Source organism: Anas platyrhynchos, chromosome 5 (assembly GCF_047663525.1).
Source record: "Anas platyrhynchos isolate ZD024472 breed Pekin duck chromosome 5, IASCAAS_PekinDuck_T2T, whole genome shotgun sequence".
In the NCBI taxonomy this organism is placed as follows: domain Eukaryota; kingdom Metazoa; phylum Chordata; class Aves; order Anseriformes; family Anatidae; genus Anas; species Anas platyrhynchos.
The window spans coordinates 54,514,043-54,535,635 of record NC_092591.1 but is presented as its reverse complement, the minus strand read 5'-3'; the positions used below and the strand labels follow the sequence as shown (position 1 = coordinate 54,535,635).

Genomic DNA, 21,593 nt, shown 5'->3' with positions numbered 1-21,593 from the left:
ATTTAAACCTCACATAGAAAAAAAGGATCACCTGCTTTTTGCAGCAATCTTCAATCATCACAAAAACAACATATTAGCCCTTGCAAATTCTCAAAGCCATAAAAGAGGGAGTGGGTCAAGTCCTTGTTTTGATTACGGTAAAAAGAAGTGTTTGCATAAGGTGTATAGCTGACTCATAATGGTTAAACAAAAAAAAAAAAAGAGGGGAAGGCTTTATATTGGATGTTGAAATTTTGTTCTGCTAGTCTCAAATGCAAACCAGAAAGAAAATCAGAATGAAGCATTTGTTTTACAGGTTTGGGAATGAGGAACTCCAGCATCAAGCTAGGTCTGATGCTTGTCTTACTCATGTAAATTACCATGAAGAGGAGTAAGCTACCCAAATCCAGCCTTTTTCTCCTGAGACAGAAGAACTTCAAAACAGGCACAATCTTTTCAGGCAAAAGCTGTCTTGGTTACCCTTCTGAATCTTCACAAAGACGACCAATATGCTCTACAAAGACTGGCAAGAAGCTCATCAGGGTTTCCCAGCAAATATATCCAATCATAAAAGCTACCTTGTAGTAAGAAGATAAATAACAACGACAATTTGTACAAACATTTTATCAGGGTTTTTTCCCCACTGCCCCTAACAGATGATGAACTTAATGTGAAAATTTAAATTTTAGATTTGCCAGAATTAAGACCAGAGCTTTTCAGGAACTGGATGTCAGTTCTAGGTAGGTTACAAAAACACCACTGAAGCTAGGAAAACTCATGGGAGGAGAAAGAGCCAAGGCTGGCTTACAGGTGGAACAAAATAGGCTCAAAGGGAGCTCAAGTTACTGTCTACAAACAACTAGGGAGGGTGGATGGAGACAGTTGCAGGGTAAGGGACAAGCAAGAATCACAGGTTGTATCAAGGGAAATTCTGGGTAGGTTTAAGGCAAATACATCTCACAATGCAAGTGGTAAAACACTGGAACAGAGCCTGTGCATTTCTGGAGCTGGGCAAAGTCAACTGGATAAGGCCCAAGGCGACAACCCAATGAACTGAACTCTGAGCGAGGGGTTGGCCTAGGTCACCTCCAGAGGTCACTTCCAACCTGGATTGTCACATGATTCTATTTACAAAAATCACAGAAAAGTGACAAAGTTACTCTTTAAAACTCAGTGGAAAACAGTCATCTCCAGGCCTTGATTACACTTCTGTTTTGTACCAAAAACGCTGTTAGCCTTCTCTGTCTGTCTTTCAGAAGATGTCATCAACTTGGTTCCCAAGCAGATTTAACAGACAAAATGCCTGAAATGAAATGCTGGCTGTGAACGTGACACGACTCACATACAGCCTTATGTCTGGTTGGTTTACCCTCAGCTAAATAGTTTATAAAGCTATATCCAATGTGGCAAAAACTTTCAAATACTTCTGGAACAATTCATTTCCAAACACTCAAAATTGTTCCCTTCAATGTTAAAGAGTGGCATCATGAATACCTAACGGGAAAGCAGCAAAGTGGTGCAAAGCCCAACACAAACATCCTTCTAGAGACTGGAAAACACTCATGTGCATGCTGCTGTGCAGTTGAGTAAGGGAGAGAAAGTACAGGGGAGAAGCAAGGGGGAACAGAGGCCAGAAAGTTTTGCGGGGTCCCAGTGTTTCCAGTGGAAGCATTTTAAGACTTAGTGAACTGCTTGTGAAGTGCTTTGAAGCCCTCTGAAGAACCACACCAAAGAGATACGGCTCTAATAAATTCTGTATCCAATAAATGAATGGCTTATTTGGCATCAGGTAAAACTTGATGGCCAGGGAAAGAACAGACCTGACTGTTAGAAAAGGCAAGATTGCAGGTGCAAAAAAGTACCATAACAAACAGCTAAACATGTCCCATCTCACCTCGTTTCTTGCCAGACGTGCACTATCTTGGTCTTCATTCCCACCTCAGAGCTGTTGCCAATTAAAAACTTTTTTTTTGTGTACTCTGAGATGCCAAAGCCATTTCCCTTGGTTCCATTGGGCACTGTCCTATTTTTTCTGACACTCACTGAGATGATGATTTTTTTTTTTTTTTTTTAATTATTATTACTTTTTACACTCCGGACTGCGGGTGGACCAAGGCACCTCCACCAGCAGCTATTTGCTCTCTCAGCTCACATCTCATTTTCTCTGCTTTATTTAAAACGCCCATTTCCTACAGGTGCTTGCTCTGTTTGTATTCCATTTGCGTGGTTTTAAAGCTGATGCGCATGTCAAGACTTTCTTTTAAAACCACCTGTGCGCATATAGCTCTTGTTGCTTCCTCAAGAGATCTTCCTCTGCATCTGAAAAGGGAGGTGGGGCTCCCTGTAACCTCCCTTCCCAAAACACCTGGCACTAAGCCTGGGCAACCCCTGCACGGAGCTGCCCGGTTTCACTGCTGGCTCGTAAATTCATTACTGCAGTAGGTACTCACGCGTGAAGTATGTGGAACTGTCCGGTCCCGTGTGAGGAGCCATTTTTCTAGCAAGAACAGACTGCTCCTTAAATAAGGTGTGTTCATCACATCATCAGCCCTTGCAAGGAACGTATTTGAGAACAGAGGTGGTTAAATTCCCAGATGCACTATACATTTTCATGATCACAGAACCTGATTTTAAGAGGTGCTGGGCACACCTTTGGCTCCCGCATGGATTTCAACAAAGTTTTCACGTGCAAAGACTAATCTAGATTAGACCTGTAACAAATCTTTGGCTTTGACTATCAACTTCTCAGGAAAAGAAATCTTTCACGTTAAAACTGCATCAAACTGTAATTTCCATTGTTTAAATAATCTGCCAGTGAGATGGGGAAAGCAAACTTAAAGCTATCTCAGACAGCCACTGCCTTGATATTCTTTACATCAAATAGCTTTTGAAAAGGCTGCTCGCATGAAGGCTCTCTAAGTTTTGAGCAGAGTTTAAACCTTGGTACAGACAGTAATTCAAACAGACAGGCAGATACACGGGTTTCCTGATCTCATTTATGCTGGAGGAACAGAGAAAGCACACACTTTCTACTTACAGGGAACTGTTTTTTTCACTTTCCTGGGAAGAAAAAATAGTAATTTAAAATTAAAATGGTCTTGTTTGGTAAAAAAACCCAAAACGCTCTCAGTTGACAGACAATAAAATTGTTCCAGCAAGATGGAAAGAGAGAGAAAGCTGTTTTCAAGAAGGAATTGGGTAAAGGCAATAAATAAAAAAAGGTGAGGAGAGAGCTACACTCACCATCGGTGTTTCTATTCCTACTTATAAGTGAGCTTAAGTACAGAGATCAAACAACAGGCTAAACAATCTAAAGCAGTCCAAAAGATGAACTATCAAGTAACAGGTCCAGCTAGGCTTTATTGCAAAACAGCATTCCCCTCAGAGAGAAGCATCAACCCAGCTATTTCGCTATTTACGAGGAGAGCCACCTCAGCTGGACAAAAGCTCCCGTTTGCTAACAGGAACCAAGCAGGAAAAAAAAAAAAAAAAAAAAAGTGCCGCACAAACGCTTGCTGTCTCCATAGAAACTGGCATTTTTCCATCAATCGGTGCGATCAGCCTTCCTGAGGCTTTGTTGCAAAATCCTTACCAGCTTCATGCTCGTGTTGTTCTGCTCCCAGCGCCACAGCATCACGCTCATTGTCCCTGCCCGCTGCCAGCCGAGCACCTGCTGGAGCCACACCACACCACGCTGCCAAGCCAAACCACGGCAAACCAAACCCCGGCGGGCAGCCAGGCTACACGTCCAGCCCCTGCTCCCCCAGCTAGGTGCTGCCGCCAGCTGCTCCTGGCCCTCGCTGCTGCTCGCTGGCCATCCCCAGGCCGCTCGTGGGCAGAGGGAGCCCCACGTGTGCACGCGCCTCCCTCCCGAGCCCCTGCAGCAGGGTCACCCTGAGCCCCCCTGCAGGGGGCCGGGGGATTGGGAGAGCTGGAGAAGGGGGGGTAGCGGGGCTGGAAGCGTGCAGGGAAGCTGAAAGGCAGAGCTGCTGGCTGCAACGCTTTGGAACAAGAAGTGCACGGGGTTCCGAGCGAGCCATCACTTTGGGGGATGTCTAAGTGCAAAGGAAGGGTAGGAGCCACGCTTCGCAGCACAGCAGTAAACTTCAAGGGGTTTCCCCTATGCCTGATGCTGGTAAGAGCTCAGCTTCTCCAGCTGGCTTGCTTTACTGGCATTCAGCACAATCTCAGCTGCTTCCACCTGGATTTTCACCTACACCTGGTGTGCTGGATTGGAAAGGACTACATCATGGGAAAGGGGGAAACGGAGAAGATGCTGCTGCCTTGGAACTGATTCCACCTGTGGAACATCACAGATCAACTTCAGGAGCATCAATATCGCATTTCAAAGGATTAGTAAGAGCATTTCAAACATCCCAGACAGCTGTACTGAACGGCAGTAAATACCACACTACGTCACTTTTTTTTTTTTTTGTATTTGAGGTGCATGCAATAGCCAGAGCAATCCACAGCTTTCTCCCGCACCCCTACGAAGCCCCCTGCCTGTTCTCCTGAAGCACCTTGCCCCCAGCAGCAGCCCACCAGACACCGCTCCGAGGGAGAACTCGCACCCATCTCATCCCACGCACACCCTGCGAAACCATCCCTGGACAGCTTGGCTGCGCCTGCTCACCCTGCTCCTCTGGCTGGGGTGCTGTGACAGACGGACGCATGGATGGACGGACAGGGGAGTGCCGGCCGAGGGACAGGAGAGCCCTGGCCCAAAGGCAGCGGCACCAGCGCAGCCCCAGCCTGTGCTCAGGGCACTTGGGGTGGCTTTGCTTCTGCCGCGCCACTAATGAATGGTAGGGAACCACAGGGAAAGGAAAAAAAAAAAAAAAAAAAAAGGAAAAACTTGTTTGAATCAATTCCCCAGGCCACCCATTTCCCTCCCTCTCTCCAAATATAAATTGTGACTCACGTAAAGATTGCTTTGCTGGCTGCAGGGGGAAGGCAAGAAACTGCAGGAACAACCGATGGCAAGTGGACGCTGGCAGCACACCTCCTGCTGCAACTGCCCGCCCGGCTTCACTTGGTAAGTGTTTTCCACTTGCATATTCCTGTACGTAACTCCCCAGGACAGGATGCAATCCTTACACAAAAGCACTCGGCCACTCTGTCTGCACCTGAAGCGCTGCAGGGTTCGTTCAGCCCTAAGCCGGTCGCTTTGTAGCTGAAGCGCTTGAGTCTCTTTTTCTGGATGTGGTTTATGCCTGCAAAACTTTAATCTGAGATTCTCTACTTGTAACCTGAAAAGCAGACCCAAATGGGTTGCTTAACGTGGCCCTCAGTCGTCTTCAGGGACAAAAAGAAGTAAGTATGTCAAATTTCTTCTCGTGTTACATTTAAGACATTAAAAAAAAAGAGCAGATTGCACCCCACCTGGCCACTTTCTTAGCTAAAAATCACCCTATCGGATGATTTTACTGGGTAGGTTGTTTCATGTACCCATTACTATGTTGCTGATAAAATACTACAATAGATCAGCAAATAAGCATTTGAAATTCTGCATGTGCACACTATTTTCATAGGAAAAAATGCATGCACCTCCTTACTGAGGGCTTTTCCTTAACAGTTTTGTTTCTACTACTTGGGTTTCATTCCTTAATTCTGTAACTGTTACCCTGTTTTTTGTTTTCTTCCCTTTTTTTTTTTTTTAACCATAGGGGAAATGAAATTATTATTGAAACAAACAACAATCATTTTCCCTCATGGTTGAAAAAAATCTGCCACTGATGTTGTGAACTCAAATAGCTACACATTGAAAGAGTTTAAGACTTTATCCTTGCAGGTTACATTTGAATCATGGAAGCAAAATTTGAATCCCGTCCTGAGAATAAAGAACTCTTGTTCTTTTGCTTCATGCCAACGTGGACCAAAGCACTCGCACAGCCAAATCCTCCCAGTCAGACCCCCGCATAAGCAAGTACCCTGCTGAAAGGTCATTCATCCGACATTCAAAGCAGGAGAAGGTCATAGCCTATTCGAGGGCTGGAACATAAGATGCATGGTCTTCAGGAGGGTCACAGGCAGACACAATAACCTGCTGACAAACCCATGAATGAATGAATGAATGCACTCAGGGAGAAGCCTGGACGCAAAGCTGAAAGGTCTTTTTTTTTTAAAGAATTATGTAGGAGCACCTCGCCAGCACTCGCAGGAGCTGCATGCTGCTAGCTGAGTTTGAATTTGTCCCTTCCTCACTGCTGACACAGTGGAAACATCCCGAGGCCTTCCCATCACCGTGCTGGCACCTGGCTAAACATCATGACTCGAGGACGGGGCTCCGCTTCCAAAGAACACACGGGCTGCAGACAAGAAGGGAGCTGAGGCACAAGGAGCTTTACGCTTTCGGGATTACGGCCCGCACAAAGGGCCAAAACAACCCACAGCACAAGGCGGGCTAGCCTCAGACGTGCCCTAGGCCTCTCATGGGTTGTTTACGATCTGCTCGGCCAGTTTGAGCAGCCAAATTCAACTCTCCACCTGGCACTGGAAACTAGGGCTTGTGAGGAGCAGAGGAGAGGTGCAGAAAATGGCCATTTCTTGTCCACCATTGCAAGGGAAAGCTCAGTTTTGGGGACCTTTTCACGCTGCTTTTGTGTGCAGGGAACAAGGTAGAGCCAAAACCTGACCCTCAAAGAGGGGCCCAGCTAGAAACAAGCTGATTGAAACACCAGATACCGGATGGAAGGACGTAGGCATTAATTACTCTTCAGCTGACCACCATTCATTGCTTTGAATACAGTTCACCATCTAATTTTACATTAACTGAGCTGTGGTTCAGGCTGGAATATTTTCCCACATAATCCCTTACAGGGCAGCTAAGCGAGTTGAACATGGACTGAGATGCTCTCACTTCATCAGTCTGAAATATTACTATAATGAAGCAAAGCTCCTGAGGCTAAAATATAAAGTCTGTGACTCCCCATTACTTTTAAAATTAATATCCTTAATTAAAAACTGTGTTTCTTTTAGAAGCTTTTACCTAATGGATTTTCCTAAGTCAGTCTCTGCTTGGGATGAAGATCCACAGAATCCAGATAGCGTTGCCAGGTGTAACTGGAATTTATTTCTGCCATTAAAATGGAAGACTCGGGAGCTGCCTTTCATCCTCCTATCTCTCATTTAGGCTCCCTTGACAGAGTGAAAGAGATAAGACTGGAACTGAAGTAGGCAAAGCCCGCGTATGACCCCTTGCCCCCCGCCAGCATCACGGCAGGAGCTCTCCCCCGGTGGAGCGCGGGGATGCCTCTCGCATACCAAGCCGAATTTCAGAGGAGAAAGGACGACCTATTTCCTTCTACTTCAGTTCCTTGGCTTGGAAGCGTTAGAGCTCTCCAAAAAGCTTCATTACAAACTTTGACAACACATAAGTGATGCTGCAGAGAAAATATTTGATACTTCAGGGGTAAGGTAGACCTGGGGCAAAGGACATTATTTACAGCTCTAAAGGGCATCTAAACACCCCAATTAAAGCGCTAAACAATACGCCTGCTATTCACTTGTGAGTCTGCAATGACAGAGAAACACGTGGGTCTCCAGCACACCCAGCACTCTAATGAGACCTCATTCGAGTTCCCCGTACTTTCCAAATAAAACTGTTGGAAAAAACAGGAGGAAACAGGTGTTGGAAGCATTATGAATGAATTCAGTGCATACACTCATTGTCCACACAACATTTACTATAAAGAAAGCTTAAGGAAATCCGTTAACTAATAAGCCATTGTTTGCTTATGAAAAATATGTGTGCTAGCAGCTTGCCACATAATCATTAAACAAAGTCATGCTCTTGCACTTAGCGTTACTTTTGCTTTTTAATCACCCGAGAGTCAGCTGCTATTATTACCTCAAAAAGGCAGTGTGTTATTAGAAGTTTTTATTAATTGGTCTTAAATTAACTTTTGTCAAAAAACACTACAATTTTCTATTCACTGAAAGATGGATTTTTATTTACTTTTACCAAAGGCTAATAACTACTTAGGTTTTCCTTTTATGTATTACAAAATGGAAATACCAAAATTAAAGTGCAGGTTAAAAATCATGAAGCTGTCAGTAATAAAAGTATTTCTGCTACGTATGATGTGGGAGAGAAGATGGGACTAGATCACAAAGATCTTTATGGATGATAAAGAGTCATTTCCATTCAAAAAGATCTTGAAATGGTGTTGAACAGCATCCACTGAACTAATCACTTTCTAAATGAGTAGATTAGGTAAATTAGGAGGCCCAACAAAAGAACTACCCAACAGCTAATTCTTGATATCCAGTAACTGTTGGGAGGTTTGGAGGCCTGAGAGACAGCTTGTGCTGGCTGCCAGTGTTGCATAAGTGAAAGTGAGATGGCCTTGGTAATCATCAGCCTTATCAGCCTCAAACGAGCCCCAGACAGCAGTGCAGATTGGTTGGAAGAAGCTCAATTAATCCACAACCAAAGCAGATAGTATGATCGCTGGCAAATAAGCACCTATTGCTGCAAAACGTGTCTTGTTAAACTGCTATTTTCTGCTGAGTTTATAGAAACTTCTGAAGGCACTCGTATGGTTTTGTGAGGCACTTGCCTTCATCTCTCATGAAACGCAGCGTACCTTGGCTGCACTGAAACTGCTTCAAAAGTCCGTAACAGATGGGAAAAGATCATTAAGGAAACATGCAAACTGACTGCTTCACAGCAATTATTTTCAGCCTTACCTTCTCAAGCATGGCCTAGAAGGGGCAAAGAAAGTCTAGGAAATTTGGAGGCGAATTTACTTCTTCCATAATTAATGGAAGAAGTAAATGATCAAAACAAATAAGATCAATGTTAAAGGAGCTCAAATATGCTGCCTACAGCCATGAAGAGGTGTTTCAATATAGCAAGTGTAATCTTGCAGCAATGAAAAACTCAGGGGGTCGCAGAGCAAGGACTCTCCAGAAATTCAGTGAATACAAAGACGACTTGGGGATCTGCAAAGCCTTTGCTGTACTCATAGGGGTAGTGCAATTCTTGTGCTTAAGTAAAAGGTAATCAAATCGGGATAGGCTTGATTGCCCATCATAGTTAATGCTGGTACGTCTGCAACAGTTCAACAGGATTACTAACTTCTGGAGAGGCTTCAGAGAAGAGCCGCGAGAATGACTGAAGGACTAGAAAATGCATACCCCAGAACCAGATTCAGAAAGCTTCAACTACTCCACTTGTCAGAGAAGTGTAAGGGCAATGAGATCATAAATTCAAGAATGAAAGCAACTCACGAGGAGTCCTGTGAACTGCTTTACAGAGGAGGTCAAACTGAATGATCACCTTTATTGTCTTCTTTATAATGAACAACGGCTATTTCCAAAATCCACTACAAAGTACATCAGCTCCTGTAGATCTGCTCCTGTCAACCTCCTCACTTTGCACTTGCAGCTCACTGATTTCAGACAGGAGAAGTAAGCCAACACAGTGTACAGCAGTAAGTCCCACTGTAAGACCAAATGGCTGACGCCACAATTAGTTAAGACAAAGGGAGAGAACACAACCTACCCTGCAGTCCAGCTTCTGACAGGAGAATCCCAATGTCCATCTTAAACCCTTGAAGAACAGGAGGCATACAAAGAAAGCATTATGACATCTATAAACCTTCTCAAGAAGGGAAGCTAAAAAAGCAATGCACCCCTCTGTACTCCTGTAATAACCATGGGATTAAATCAGAGCCCCTCTTATGGTGAAAATTCTTTTAAAAATTACATATTGCTAATTTAGTTGGCTTTTACCATCAATTTAGCAATTCAAACCTATTAGGGACAGATCACCACACATTTTTAAATGCACTTTGGCTTTCCTTCCTCCCATAAATGTATTAACCCAAGTTAAAGCAGCACGAACGTTGCTATAATCTCAGCTATTGCCTACCTTGTGTGAGCAACCAAACATAACATCCAGCAGTCCTCAAGAACCAAAAGGAACATAAAAGCAGCGCCAAGTTTCTCACACTCCATTGCAAGCTGCAGCCTGATAGTACTCAAGGGCTCACCAGTGCACCAAGAAGTAGTTGTTTTGTTGTCATCGCTGACTTTTTTAAACATTAATTTTTTGATCCAGCACATGATGAGGTTGAAAAAACTGCTGCAAAGTAACCAAAATAACAAGAATACGCAACAAAACAATAAAGAAAACCCACTGGGTAAGCCCTGCCTCTCCACATTCCTCTCTCGCCTGTTCACCACCCAAGAGCACAACTGAAGACATGGTCTACAACAGCATTTGTCTGTCTACTTTTAGGAGTTTCCAGACAGAGTATTTCACCCGCAGTATATACTCTTTGTCTGCAGTGTCCTTACTCATGCAATTACATCTCGGTGAGCATCCAGCCGGGCCTGAACCCTGAGCTGTAGAGATAAACACGCAATTCGATTTTCCCCACTGTGATGAGGTAATATTGAAGCAGGGGAGAAAACTCAAACTATGCTTTATCACCAAATGCATTATGCTCTTCTACAAATGTTAAGAAATTCCCAAGGCCACTCGCCATTCATCCCCTGCAGGTTATTCCTTTTAATCAAGGGAAGTATTTGCTTTCTCACTACAACCAGAGAAAAAAAAAAAAAGGTAAGAAATGAGAAGGGGAAACTTTCTTAGCTTCTGCCACAGCACAGCACTGCTAGAAAATCACAGCAGCTTGAAAACAAAGCCATTAAGAACTTATTTCATAATGGCCTGAAGACAGCAAACCAGAGTCACCTTCCTCAAGGAAACCTTCTGTGGGTTCTACTCCCAAGATCTCCTATAGCAGCACTACCTTAGGATTATGACTTTCTGAATGCAACCCCAGATCATGCTCCCAGTTCTTGCATGACATGATGTGCCCTCTACCCATTTCCTCACCCTGCAAAAGCACAGAGTAATTACCAAGTTCTAGAGATTTGTTGAAGAAAATCTGTTGTGAATTTTAATAGAAAGATCAAAATACAGCCAGATTAGGGTTGTTTGTTGTGTTTCTGCTAAGTTTTTACCAAGTGCCCTTAACACCAACAATAATGTAAAATTAACTATGCAATGCTTCTTAAACAGATGCACAACAGTATTAAAACGTGTTTAAATTATGGGTAGAGCTGCTCATTATTAACAAAGGAGCCCTCAACAAAAATTCTGGAACTGTAATTCTGTCCCATAAAAGAATGTACACTGAGCTTTAATTCCATAAGAAGGTATTACTCCAAGCCTTGATTTGCTATCTGGAACTCATAAAGGTAACTGGCAAATGCCAGTTTATTGCCCAAATCTTTGCTTTTACGCTCTCCATTAACCTAAATAAAGTGGTTGGTGACTCAAGAGCACAAGTTCTCTGAACAAAAAGCCTAGACGGTGGGTCCAAGCAGAAATGTATACTCTGAATTGTTTATGCGTACATACATACATGGTGACTTGCAACCTTACGAGAAACTAAAAAGCTGCATTTAGAGTTGAAACCATTGAGTAGTTTTACCCTGGTCCTGTGCTAGGAATGCTTAAATTGGCGACAAGGATGCTACAGCCCTCGCTTTGCAATAAATTTGCACTTCCTTCAGTAGCCTAACCAAAATAGATTTTTACAAGTTCCCACAAACATTTTATACCCTCAGTGAACGTTTTACCTGAGCTAAGAAGTTAGACTACATTGAGAAATAGAGAAACGCTCATTTTTATAATATGGGAAAGATTGTTGTGGGAAACTGAAGTACTTGATATGTTCAAACACAGCAGAAATTGTTTCTTCTTCCTCTGCATGCCCATCAGAATTACATGCGCTGATTCCTTTTCTTTACACAGAAAAATACTACGTGCACTCATCATGGTGATATGGCAGGCTGCAGTCAGAAAAGAGCTAATTTGACATTAGAAAACAAACATACAAGGAATTAAATAATTAGAGCCTTAATGACATAGCACAATGCACGTCTCTTTTGATAATCTCTTGAACTGCAAATAAAAGTGCTGTTGAAATCTGAAGAAGAAATGTGCAGAATGCTTCAAAGTGCAGTGAAACAGTTCCACGGCTACATACATCACCTAATTCACATTTAATCCATTTCTGTAAAATTTGGGTTGCCAATTATTCATTCGACTTCAGGAGATGAAACGGTAAAGAAACAGGTAAGATTTAAGGCCATGTAAACACCTGGCAATTCAAATTCTCAATGAAGGAGAATTTTCACAGAATCACCTAGGTTGGAAGCAACCTCCAAGATCAGTGAGTCCATGCACTGACTTAACACTATCAAGTCCTCCACTAAACCATATCACTAAGCTCTACATCTAAATGCCTTTTAAAGACCTCCAGGGATGGTGCCTCGATTTGTTCTGAAACGTACCAACACCTCTGCTCCAAACACTAGGCTGTAATTAATGGACACCTTAGAAAACAAGCCTGGCCTAAGCTACTTGTCAGGTGAGCTACTCCTGCAACAGAAGCCCTGCCAATAACTTCTCCCACCTTCTTTTGGCCTCAGGGTCAACAGGTCCTTCTGGGGCGCAGCAGCCCCTATCTGCCAGTCCTGCAGAGGCTCCTGAGCCTCTTGGTGTTGGGGTACCCTCCTCAAGGGCAGCTCACTCTGATAAAAAGCAGACAGATGCACTATGCATGGTGTACCAGCTCTCTGCTTGCCCCCAGCCCCTAAACACGAGCTCTTTGAGATGTGTGTTATCGGAGCTTTTATTGACATTTGCGTTATCATATCTGCACACGTAGCTCTTTACAGGCTTTAACTATATTTTATGGCAGGCAGCTAAACTCCACTACAGAATATTTGAAAGCTCACTGCCAGAAAAAATGATCAATCCGGTATCATCTAACTAATGAAGGGTCACAGAATTTCTTACAGGTAAAAAGCTACAAACATCACCACCCATAAATCACTGAGAAGCAGAAACCGAGTCTGAACATACCCGTTCAGGAAGAAGAATGATGAGCATGCCATGCAGTCTGGAAGAAAAATGAAAGGTACACAGCAAAAAGACATCACGGCAGAAGTCAGAGCCTGAGGAGACAGCACATACACCTTACAAAACACCCTGACAAAAATTTATGTCAGAAAATTGCATCAACTAACTCAAAGTGTAAAATTAAGATAAACCATTTTCAGAACATTTGCCTCACTGCAGGCACACTGACACTGTTTAAGTTTCAGAGAAAATGGGAATCTAAGACTCATTTTTTCCCATTACTGCTAGAGTAACTGAAAGACGTTGTCCATCTTTTGAACGGCTTTGAAAACGCTGGAAAGCAGAAACAAGGAGAGGCATTACTGGGAACACTCAAATTTTCACTGCTTTTACTGAAATTGTTTAATCACAAAATAGTCTTCTTCCACTCAGTATTGCAACTTTTTTTTTTTTTTTTTTTTTTTTTTTTTTTTTTTAAAAGATAACACTCCTAAAGCAAAGATTTCTCTCTCTGCTTGTTGGCACTAGTTCTGCTCTTTCACTTCTCCCTTCCAGCTCTTTTTTCTCTCCCCTCCTCTGACAGCTTCCCTTGGTTCACCGCACTTCTGTGTAGCAGGAATTCTCCTTACTGGAGTACTGCTCGTGCAGAGGGCCAGTTTGATATAAGTAACAAGGAAATAGCACTTACCACACATTTTTCTCCATTCCTCAAGTTGATTTTTAAAGATTTCTCTCCCTTTTGTTCTTTAATTGTACTTGAAGAAAGAGGATTTAATTTTGCTTTGTTTTCTAAACTCCCAGTGGGTTTTGTCTGGACCCCAGAAAAAGCATGGGTAGATTAATTTCCTTCAGTGTTTACGTATGGGGTGTACTTCACAAGTTAAGTCCAATGACTGGAAAAGAATTTTGCGTGCCAATTTCTTTGACAGCATTTTGAAGTGACTCTTGCCACTTGCTTTAAACTAACTAGTGTTTCAATTTTCATAGTGCGATCTCCTCAAACACATCAAATAAGGAAAATATAAAAATAGATGCAAGTTTCTAAGAGTTTGCAACCTAAGACATTACGTAGCTGCTGTCTCCAGACAGTAAATTACCTAGTTGTAAGGAATGGCATTGAGAACAGAAGCAGAAATGCTAATTGCAAAGGAAGAGACAAACATGGCACTATTCATAAAAAAGAGTGCTTTGGGCTACGTTAGGTAGAAATGAAACTTCTGTTTCATGATGGTGTACACACAGATCTGAACCTCAGTGTATGCCTACTCATTTTAGAAATGGAAGATCTCCCTAAAGTGTAAACACATGATCAGATGCCTAGGTAGGGTTCCTGAAAACAACTTTTGTCTACAAAAAGCTCTTCTAGTCACTAAAGTTGATGCTCTGTCATCAGTTCTGGTTTTGTAAATGGAGTAGCACTTGGTTGAAAATAAAGACTAAATTCCTTCTGTAAAAGTTTATCAATCTGGCTTATCTTTTTGATGAAGTATTAAAATAGCACAAAGCTACGAATAAAAGTTTTAAGTTCAACCTTATTTTCCCTTATACCATCATCGAGGATCGCTTCTTCCATGGCTTGCTGGCACTGATACTTTCCTGTAACTTAAGTTAAAATGAATAAACACGCAGAAGCTACAGCGTGCCCCATTGTAAACAACTGGAAGCATTGAGCTGAGTTCACATCGAACAAAGCACATCCCAAGCCCATGAGGGTCAAAAGCAGTTTTATTACTGTTTTCGGTCTACCTCCAATCACTCTAAAAGGAGTTTGTCTATATTTACATGACAGCAGCAAACAAAGTGCCAGCTAATTGCTTTAATCCACTCCCCACATTGGCTGAACCTAGACTGTGATTTGCAGCCTAGTCTGATGTGAATGAAGTAATTAGCATTTACTAAGGTAACTTACTTATAAACACTAAATTAAGATGCTTCGTTAAAAACATAACATTAGCATTTTGTCTGGAGTTCAACTAATAAAAAGTTAATAGGTTTCTAGCTATAAAGTCATATTAGAATACCAGGCTTTTTTTTTTCTCTCCCTAATTGCACCATTTCTCATTGCTCGGGTGTCTAATTAGCTACACGCTTCAGTACAAAAATTGTTTGTGGTCTGTTCAGAATGTACATTACAATAATGACTAGGAAAGAAAAATCCAATTAAAACAGACCGGATGTGATTCAGGTTCTTCTTTCCCTTGAAGTTTGACCCTGTAACTTCGCATTTGGAATTCATATTCAACTTGTGTAACTAGCGACTACATAAGCTGCAAGGCAGAAAAGACTCAGACCTGTTTCATTACATCAAATTAAACATTTGACAAGATTATGTTTTATTTTTATTAAACATTCTTTCACTGATGTCTGGCCAGGCCCTGAGGAGGAGATTATAGTACTCCTTTAAAGCTATTTAACAGATTTTAAAACAGTGACAAACTATGCTTTGAATATCCTAAAGCATGCATTGCAACCACAGTATTCTTTTTGAAAGTTATTTTTAAAATTAGGTAAATAATAAATTCTTATGCTCATTCCCTGGTATGCCTTGTATGCTACACCAGTATTCGTTGCAAGAGGAAGAGATCTTAAGGTCTACAGTGAGCAAACACGTCTACCCAAAACACAGTGTATTATGGCAGTGAAAGATCGGGCAAAACAACAAAGGCATACCCACAAATTCAGCCACCAAGGTGCACTTGATTTCCGTAGTGATCTCTGTCCCAGTTAGAGGATGTTTCTCTATGTTTTTTTCCCGTTTTTCCCCCTCCCCCATCTTTCACCTCCCCAAAAGAAGAAATAGAGATACAAACTCTCTGTAGAAACCACACCAAGATGCGCTCAGGTTCCCCACTCCTCGAGCCTGTTTTCACAGTTGTGCACTTGCAAACACACAGCAGCAAAGACATGTTTCTATGCAATGAACCCGGCAAGCAGAACACAAATAATCATGGAAGGAAATTTGTTCCCTAGGAGACAAAAATCTAATTCCTCATCAGCAGTGTTCTGTATTTCCAACAGGAGATGGCTTCAAATGATTGATGAATTAATTTCTCATGGACTAATTAGCTGTGCTGATGAAGAAAATAAAAAGTTTTAGTTCCACAATTGGAGGCAGAAGGTAACTTTCTTGAAGGGTCTTCAACATTACCTTTGTGCTCCGATTTTTTTTTCTGATAACATCGCACCCTCAAATGTTGAGGGGTCTCAACAAAATTATAAATTAAAGTAACTGGTTAAATATGACTGCCCAACGTGAATATTCCCGCAACACTGGGGGCCCGAGTCTGACGTTGTTAAGATAGGGTGGGCTTACATTGATTTTAGTGGCGCCACTCAACATTTACTCAATGTAGCTGATAAAAATACACCTTTATAAAGCACTTAGACACACTCCTCTGCTACGCTTCTTATACACAAGAAGACCAAAAGAGAGGCATAAGTGACTTTTTAAAAAAAAAAAAAGTAAACCAAACAAGTAAGGCAGAAATAAAATGCAGCTGATCAGTTTTCAAGTGCTGTGTACCTATAAATAAAGTACTAGAAAATACTAAGCTAGTCCCTAAGGCTGGTGTTAAGAGTGAGGTTTGAAGTATGTATATTTGGGGTGTAATTCATGCATTAGCTTCTGATGTAATAGTTATATTTAAATAACGTTATATTTAATCAATGAGCTCGTTTTACTAGCAGCTTTTTTGTTATTAAATTGAGAGCTTACTTGATGGCATGCAACCAGTTGCAGGATATTTAAGGGAAATAAAAAATACCCTGAAACAATACTTCAAAGTTAGCAACTCTGCATGTATTTGTTCCAGCATTTCCATTAACCTAGAGCACATTTATGTACGTATGCAATATATTTACATCCAGCATACTTTATGTATAATACATAGCACATTGAAGTAGGAGAAAATCAACCAAAATTTTGGGTTCTTTCTGCAGGACTTCCATAGATCCTCTCTGAGCCGTATTTTATGCTCTTTTCCGGTTAACAGTCGAAATGGAACAAACACCTTATCACTTAATTCTTCCAAAGTATTAAGGTAAAAAATATTGGGAGATTGGGGAGGTACAAAACTTGGGGAGGCTGGGAGTTAGAAATGGAAAAAACTTAGGAAGCAGTTTCAAAGAATATGAAAGAATGACTGTGCAAAGTGCATGCTTTGTTTTAGTAAAATATTTTCCCCAAAACTGCATTCTTTCAGCACAAAAATAAAAAATAAAAAAAGGATTGACTATTTTTGCCAAGCATCAAGTTGTGTCACAAACCCCTGCAAACTGAGAATGTTGCATGTCACATGTAGATGGTGGAAAGAAAGAAGGTAGCTAAGGTGTAAGCTTTTCAGAGGAACAAAAATGGAGAGGGCTGGTACCAAGGCAGTTTATAAAAAAGGCACCTTTACAAAAAGAAGCTTTTGCGCAGCAAGTAAACCACACAGAAGTAATTCCTATCTGTGAGTTAGCATCTCACACAAGTGAAATAATCTGCAGTAACGTGCACCTTTCATCACAGTGTAAGCTAACATTCTTTATCTGCACAAGCTAGGCGCAGGCAACCGGTCTCTGAAAACAAGATTTACTTCCAACATTTAGTCTAGCTGCAGAGCGTTCAGATTACAGTGCAACAAAAAAGAGGAAGGCTCACTGCTGTTACTATTACAGCACTTCACTAATGTGACTGGTAAAAATAAACAAACCTGAGAGCAAGCCATTACTAGTTTTCCGCTGAAGATAAATATTATTAACGTTGCTTGGTTCGCTCTCCAAGTATTTAGCCCCAAAGCAGCAGCTTTCCACTGACCCTTGCTCTGAGATACAGACCGCCAACACAGAGAACATTTCTGGCAGGGTGCAGCACAGCTCTCCCAAACCCACAGCTATGTGGGAAGCATTCTGGCAACTCGTACGACAGCACTAGTGAGGTTTTGAGAACCTTGAGGTTTGATTGATGAAAGTCCAGGACCTGGAAGGAAAGGAGGAAGGAAGGGAGCTAAGAAAAAAGTGACATCTGCCTCAGGCTGCCTTCCAAAAATTGTGTTCTACCCTTACGGTTTGGAGAAGTGTTACACTTCTCCTTGGCACAGAGCATTCCTGGACAACAGGATGTTAGAGCCCTCTTTGGATAACTCGAAACAGGCAGATACCATTACACAGGCTAGGGAATCGAGGCTCTGTCATCACACCAAGTCCAGACTAAACCAAAAGCATTCAAATCTGATATTGTTGACTTAAGAAGATTTCATTGAGCGGTTCTAAATTGCTCGTTGTGCTTGCCTTTTCAAATCCTTAAATAAGTCCATTTCCCAGTCTTCTACCTGTAACTAACAGCTCAGCTGGACACTTCACCTTGGGCTCCCAGCATCTTCGGACCATGGCCTAGCAGCACTTGGACGACTCCTGCTTGCCCTAAGGATGCCTGCCCTTCACTAACCTGCCTTTTGATCCAGAAGCCAGCCACCTACCCAACCCAGGTGATAGCAGCCAGTTCCAAGGGCCATGTGCGTGCCACCACCTCTCACCTACTGTACCCAGAATGAGCCAAACTCAGTGGTGGGCAAGCGACGGTGTTCCGGGGAGGGCTGGAAGCAAGCAGGCTGCTGGAAGGCTCTTGCTGCTGAACACCTTTCATGTAAGCCAGCCAGCCTACAGATCACTTGCTTCGACATACCAAGTTTCCACATCTTATGCTAATAATTATTCTGAAAACAACTCTGAAGTTCCTTCTATTCGCTTACCAATTCTCAATTCAATTACTAGACATCCCTCTAGTGCGCTAGCAGAACCACAGAAAAGACTAGAAGTGTTCAGCTATAAACAAAATCCTTACTAAAGGAAATATGTCCCAAATTCAGTATATTTGCTTTCGTCCATCACTGCTGCACATTACAATCTAGGATCTCTGTAAGCAGCGTGTGCTGTATCGCTGCTACCCAATTCAATTTTCAGGCTCTGTAGGTATCAGTCACGTACAAACTGGAAGAAAAGAGATTGCACATGAGCAGTAAGGTTTGGCTTCCATTACATGGAATATTAGTAATTGAAATTGTTCAAAACTGATGGGGACAAAACGACTGTTCTGCTTCCTGCTGGTTTAACTGCTCCTAGGCGAAACTGTGATTACTGCTAATAAGCCTAGAAATCAAATTAGCCTTCATAACAATAGAGAACAGCAAGTTACAAAATAATGATACTTTCCAGGCAGAATGGCAGCAGATTTTCTGCAGCAGAAAATATAGCAAGAAGACTGTTTGAAAGAACAGAGTGAGATCTGCATGTGCCATTTGTGAGGGAAGTGTATTTGTTCAGACATGATGCATTTAGACATATTCCAGGTCCCGTAAAATCACCTTCCTGAGCCTTGTTAACTGTATTGGGAAAAACACGAATGGAAAGAAATTTGCTAATGGGAGAAGTCTAAATTACTACAAGTAGTCCATGTAACTGTCTTACAAGTCTACACATTAATTCTGATTCCTTGTATCTGGTCGGACTGGGTCAGCCGCTGCTGGAGCACGTTCTGCTGGGATACCAGAGGGGTTGCTGCACCTGCACTCTCGATTCTGGTGGTGGCAGAGAAGGTGATGCTTCAGAAGCACGATGAATCCTGGGACTCTTCTTTGGATAAACTAGAAGATGTTACAATGACAGCTTAGCTGTTTAAAATACATTGTTTTCTATTAAAGGGATTCTCTTTCCTTCTAGAAGATCGAGTAATGCTTTCAATTTCTTGAATCCCCAGGAAATGCTTATGACATCAGTGGATTTACATTTTTCCCTTTAATATAAAGATTTTGTAGCACAATACATGGCTGCTACAACAAAGGGAAGGAAACATTTAGGTCAGACCCCTACCAGAAGTCAGACCAAATTCCCATATATGCCAAGGACGACCTTAGCTTTTATGTGATTCCTGAAGGATTCACAGCAGATAACCTACACCAGTAATTAACAGGGAAAGTTTATGAAGCTCGGAAATACTCCAGCAAATGTCTGTGTTTCGCAGCAACAGAGAATCTGCAGTTAAGCTGCAGGGTGCAGCTTTGTCACTGAACAGGAGTGTCTGAGAAAGCATCACTTTTGTCCTGTTTTTTAAACCAAAATTTATCTGTATCCACCCTACTAAGAGGATTGCAATAAAACTATATACGGGAAGGACAATTCCGGCACTTGTATGAAGTGCAAAAAGCCGTAATTTGATAAATGGTCCACTAATTTCAGTAAAATAAGGCGCTAATCACTGAAAGAAATCAAATTTGCCCTGGCGGGCTGCGAGGCCCAGCCCGGCACCGCCAGGTGGCAGCAGCCGCCCGCCCACCGGCCCCGCAGGCCTCACGCCGCCGCCTCAGCAGGGCCGCAGCCGGCCAGGACCCCTCAGAGGGCTTGGTCAGGCCTCAGCAGCTCCCCAAAATTACGAGCTGTCACCTCCCCGAAATTACGAGCTGTCACCTGCCCAAAATTACGAGCTGTCACCCGAAAATGCCCGCGCTTGGCGCGCAGGAGGCCAGGCCGCCGGGGCTGCCCCCCTCAGCCTCCACCAAGATGACACAGTTGTAGGGGCTGGGGGGCAGCTCAAGGTGGTCCTGCCTAACCTATATTTTGGTTAACTTTCATCGAGAGGCAGAGGGGGCTTGGTGGATGGAAATTTATTCCAACTGCAAGCGTGAGCAGCAAGTATAGCTGCAGGCATCACACAGCATTACCAGGCTATAAATCAAAAAGCAATCTGGCCTCCACCAGTAACCCAGAACTATTGTTTCTAAATTTGCTCTTGATCAGTTTAGTAATATATATCTGCTTTTAAACAGAGATGTACTAGCAACCTATCCAAAGGTAAATGTAAAGATTTTATATATATAAAGTTAGAGCTCTGCCCTGACCAGGATTCATTTGGCTTTATAATAACGTTGGCAAAAATCAGTCATGGATCTACACCGCTTTCTAGGCTTATTTACAGGGCGACCCCAAGTGCTGAAAGATGTCAGACCTCCAGTAACATCCGACTCCAGTACCTCAAAATGAATACACCACACTCTCTCTAACAGCCTCCCTTCTGGCCTGCGTGCATCTACGCAATGAGTAAATCAAAAAATACTCACAAAATCCTAAAGCAGACCTTGAATAAGTTGCATTGTAACTGTTGATCTCTACTGAGATTTTGGTACATCAGATGGATTCACACCCACATTTTTCTCTACAGCAGCTACTGAACAGATAGCACAGAACATGCTGGCCTCCAGTAGAGATTACCAGTCATTCCTGACCTGATTTAGTGAAAGGGTCTTAACAAAATATGGAGAAGTTATTATTTTAAACTAGATATCTGAAGTACACCATCCTTCTCCTGCATGTTATTTCACCTACAAAGCATTAACCAGTTAGACACACATCACAAATCATGAAAACCTCCCAGTTTCATACAGTGCAATAGCTTAGAAGAGAACTTAGACCTTTGTCCCCCGCTGGGCCACCTACCCAAAACCTCCCACTTCTTTCAGCGCAAGCCCATGCCATGCATTAGCTTTCCTTACTCTTGGGTTGCACTGAGAAAAAGAAGGGAGGCACACAGCTCACATGTGCAGCTCTTGAGGTTGATTAGAAACAGCCGTGACTCTAAGGCAGCTTAATCATGAAAAGCTGAGCTAGCGAACTGGGAGGGAAAGAGAAGGAGCCAGCTGCAAAATGTGAAAACATGATCAGTAATAGGAGGAGGGGTTGAAGCATTAACACTTTA

General features: G+C 42.4%; 1 protein-coding gene and 1 long non-coding RNA gene across 5 annotated transcripts in view; one reads left to right on the top strand and one right to left on the bottom strand.

Annotated features, from left to right (window-relative positions):
* The window catches only part of NAV2 (neuron navigator 2), a 424,692-nt gene that overhangs the window by 189,569 nt on the left and 213,530 nt on the right, over positions 1-21,593 (bottom strand). The gene's annotated exons all lie outside the window — the stretch shown is intronic.
* On the top strand, positions 3,578-11,427 carry LOC140002663 (uncharacterized). The gene is made up of 3 exons (XR_011809803.1): positions 3,578-4,784; positions 4,926-5,014; positions 5,771-11,427. It is a non-coding gene; the product is annotated as an uncharacterized lncRNA (long non-coding RNA).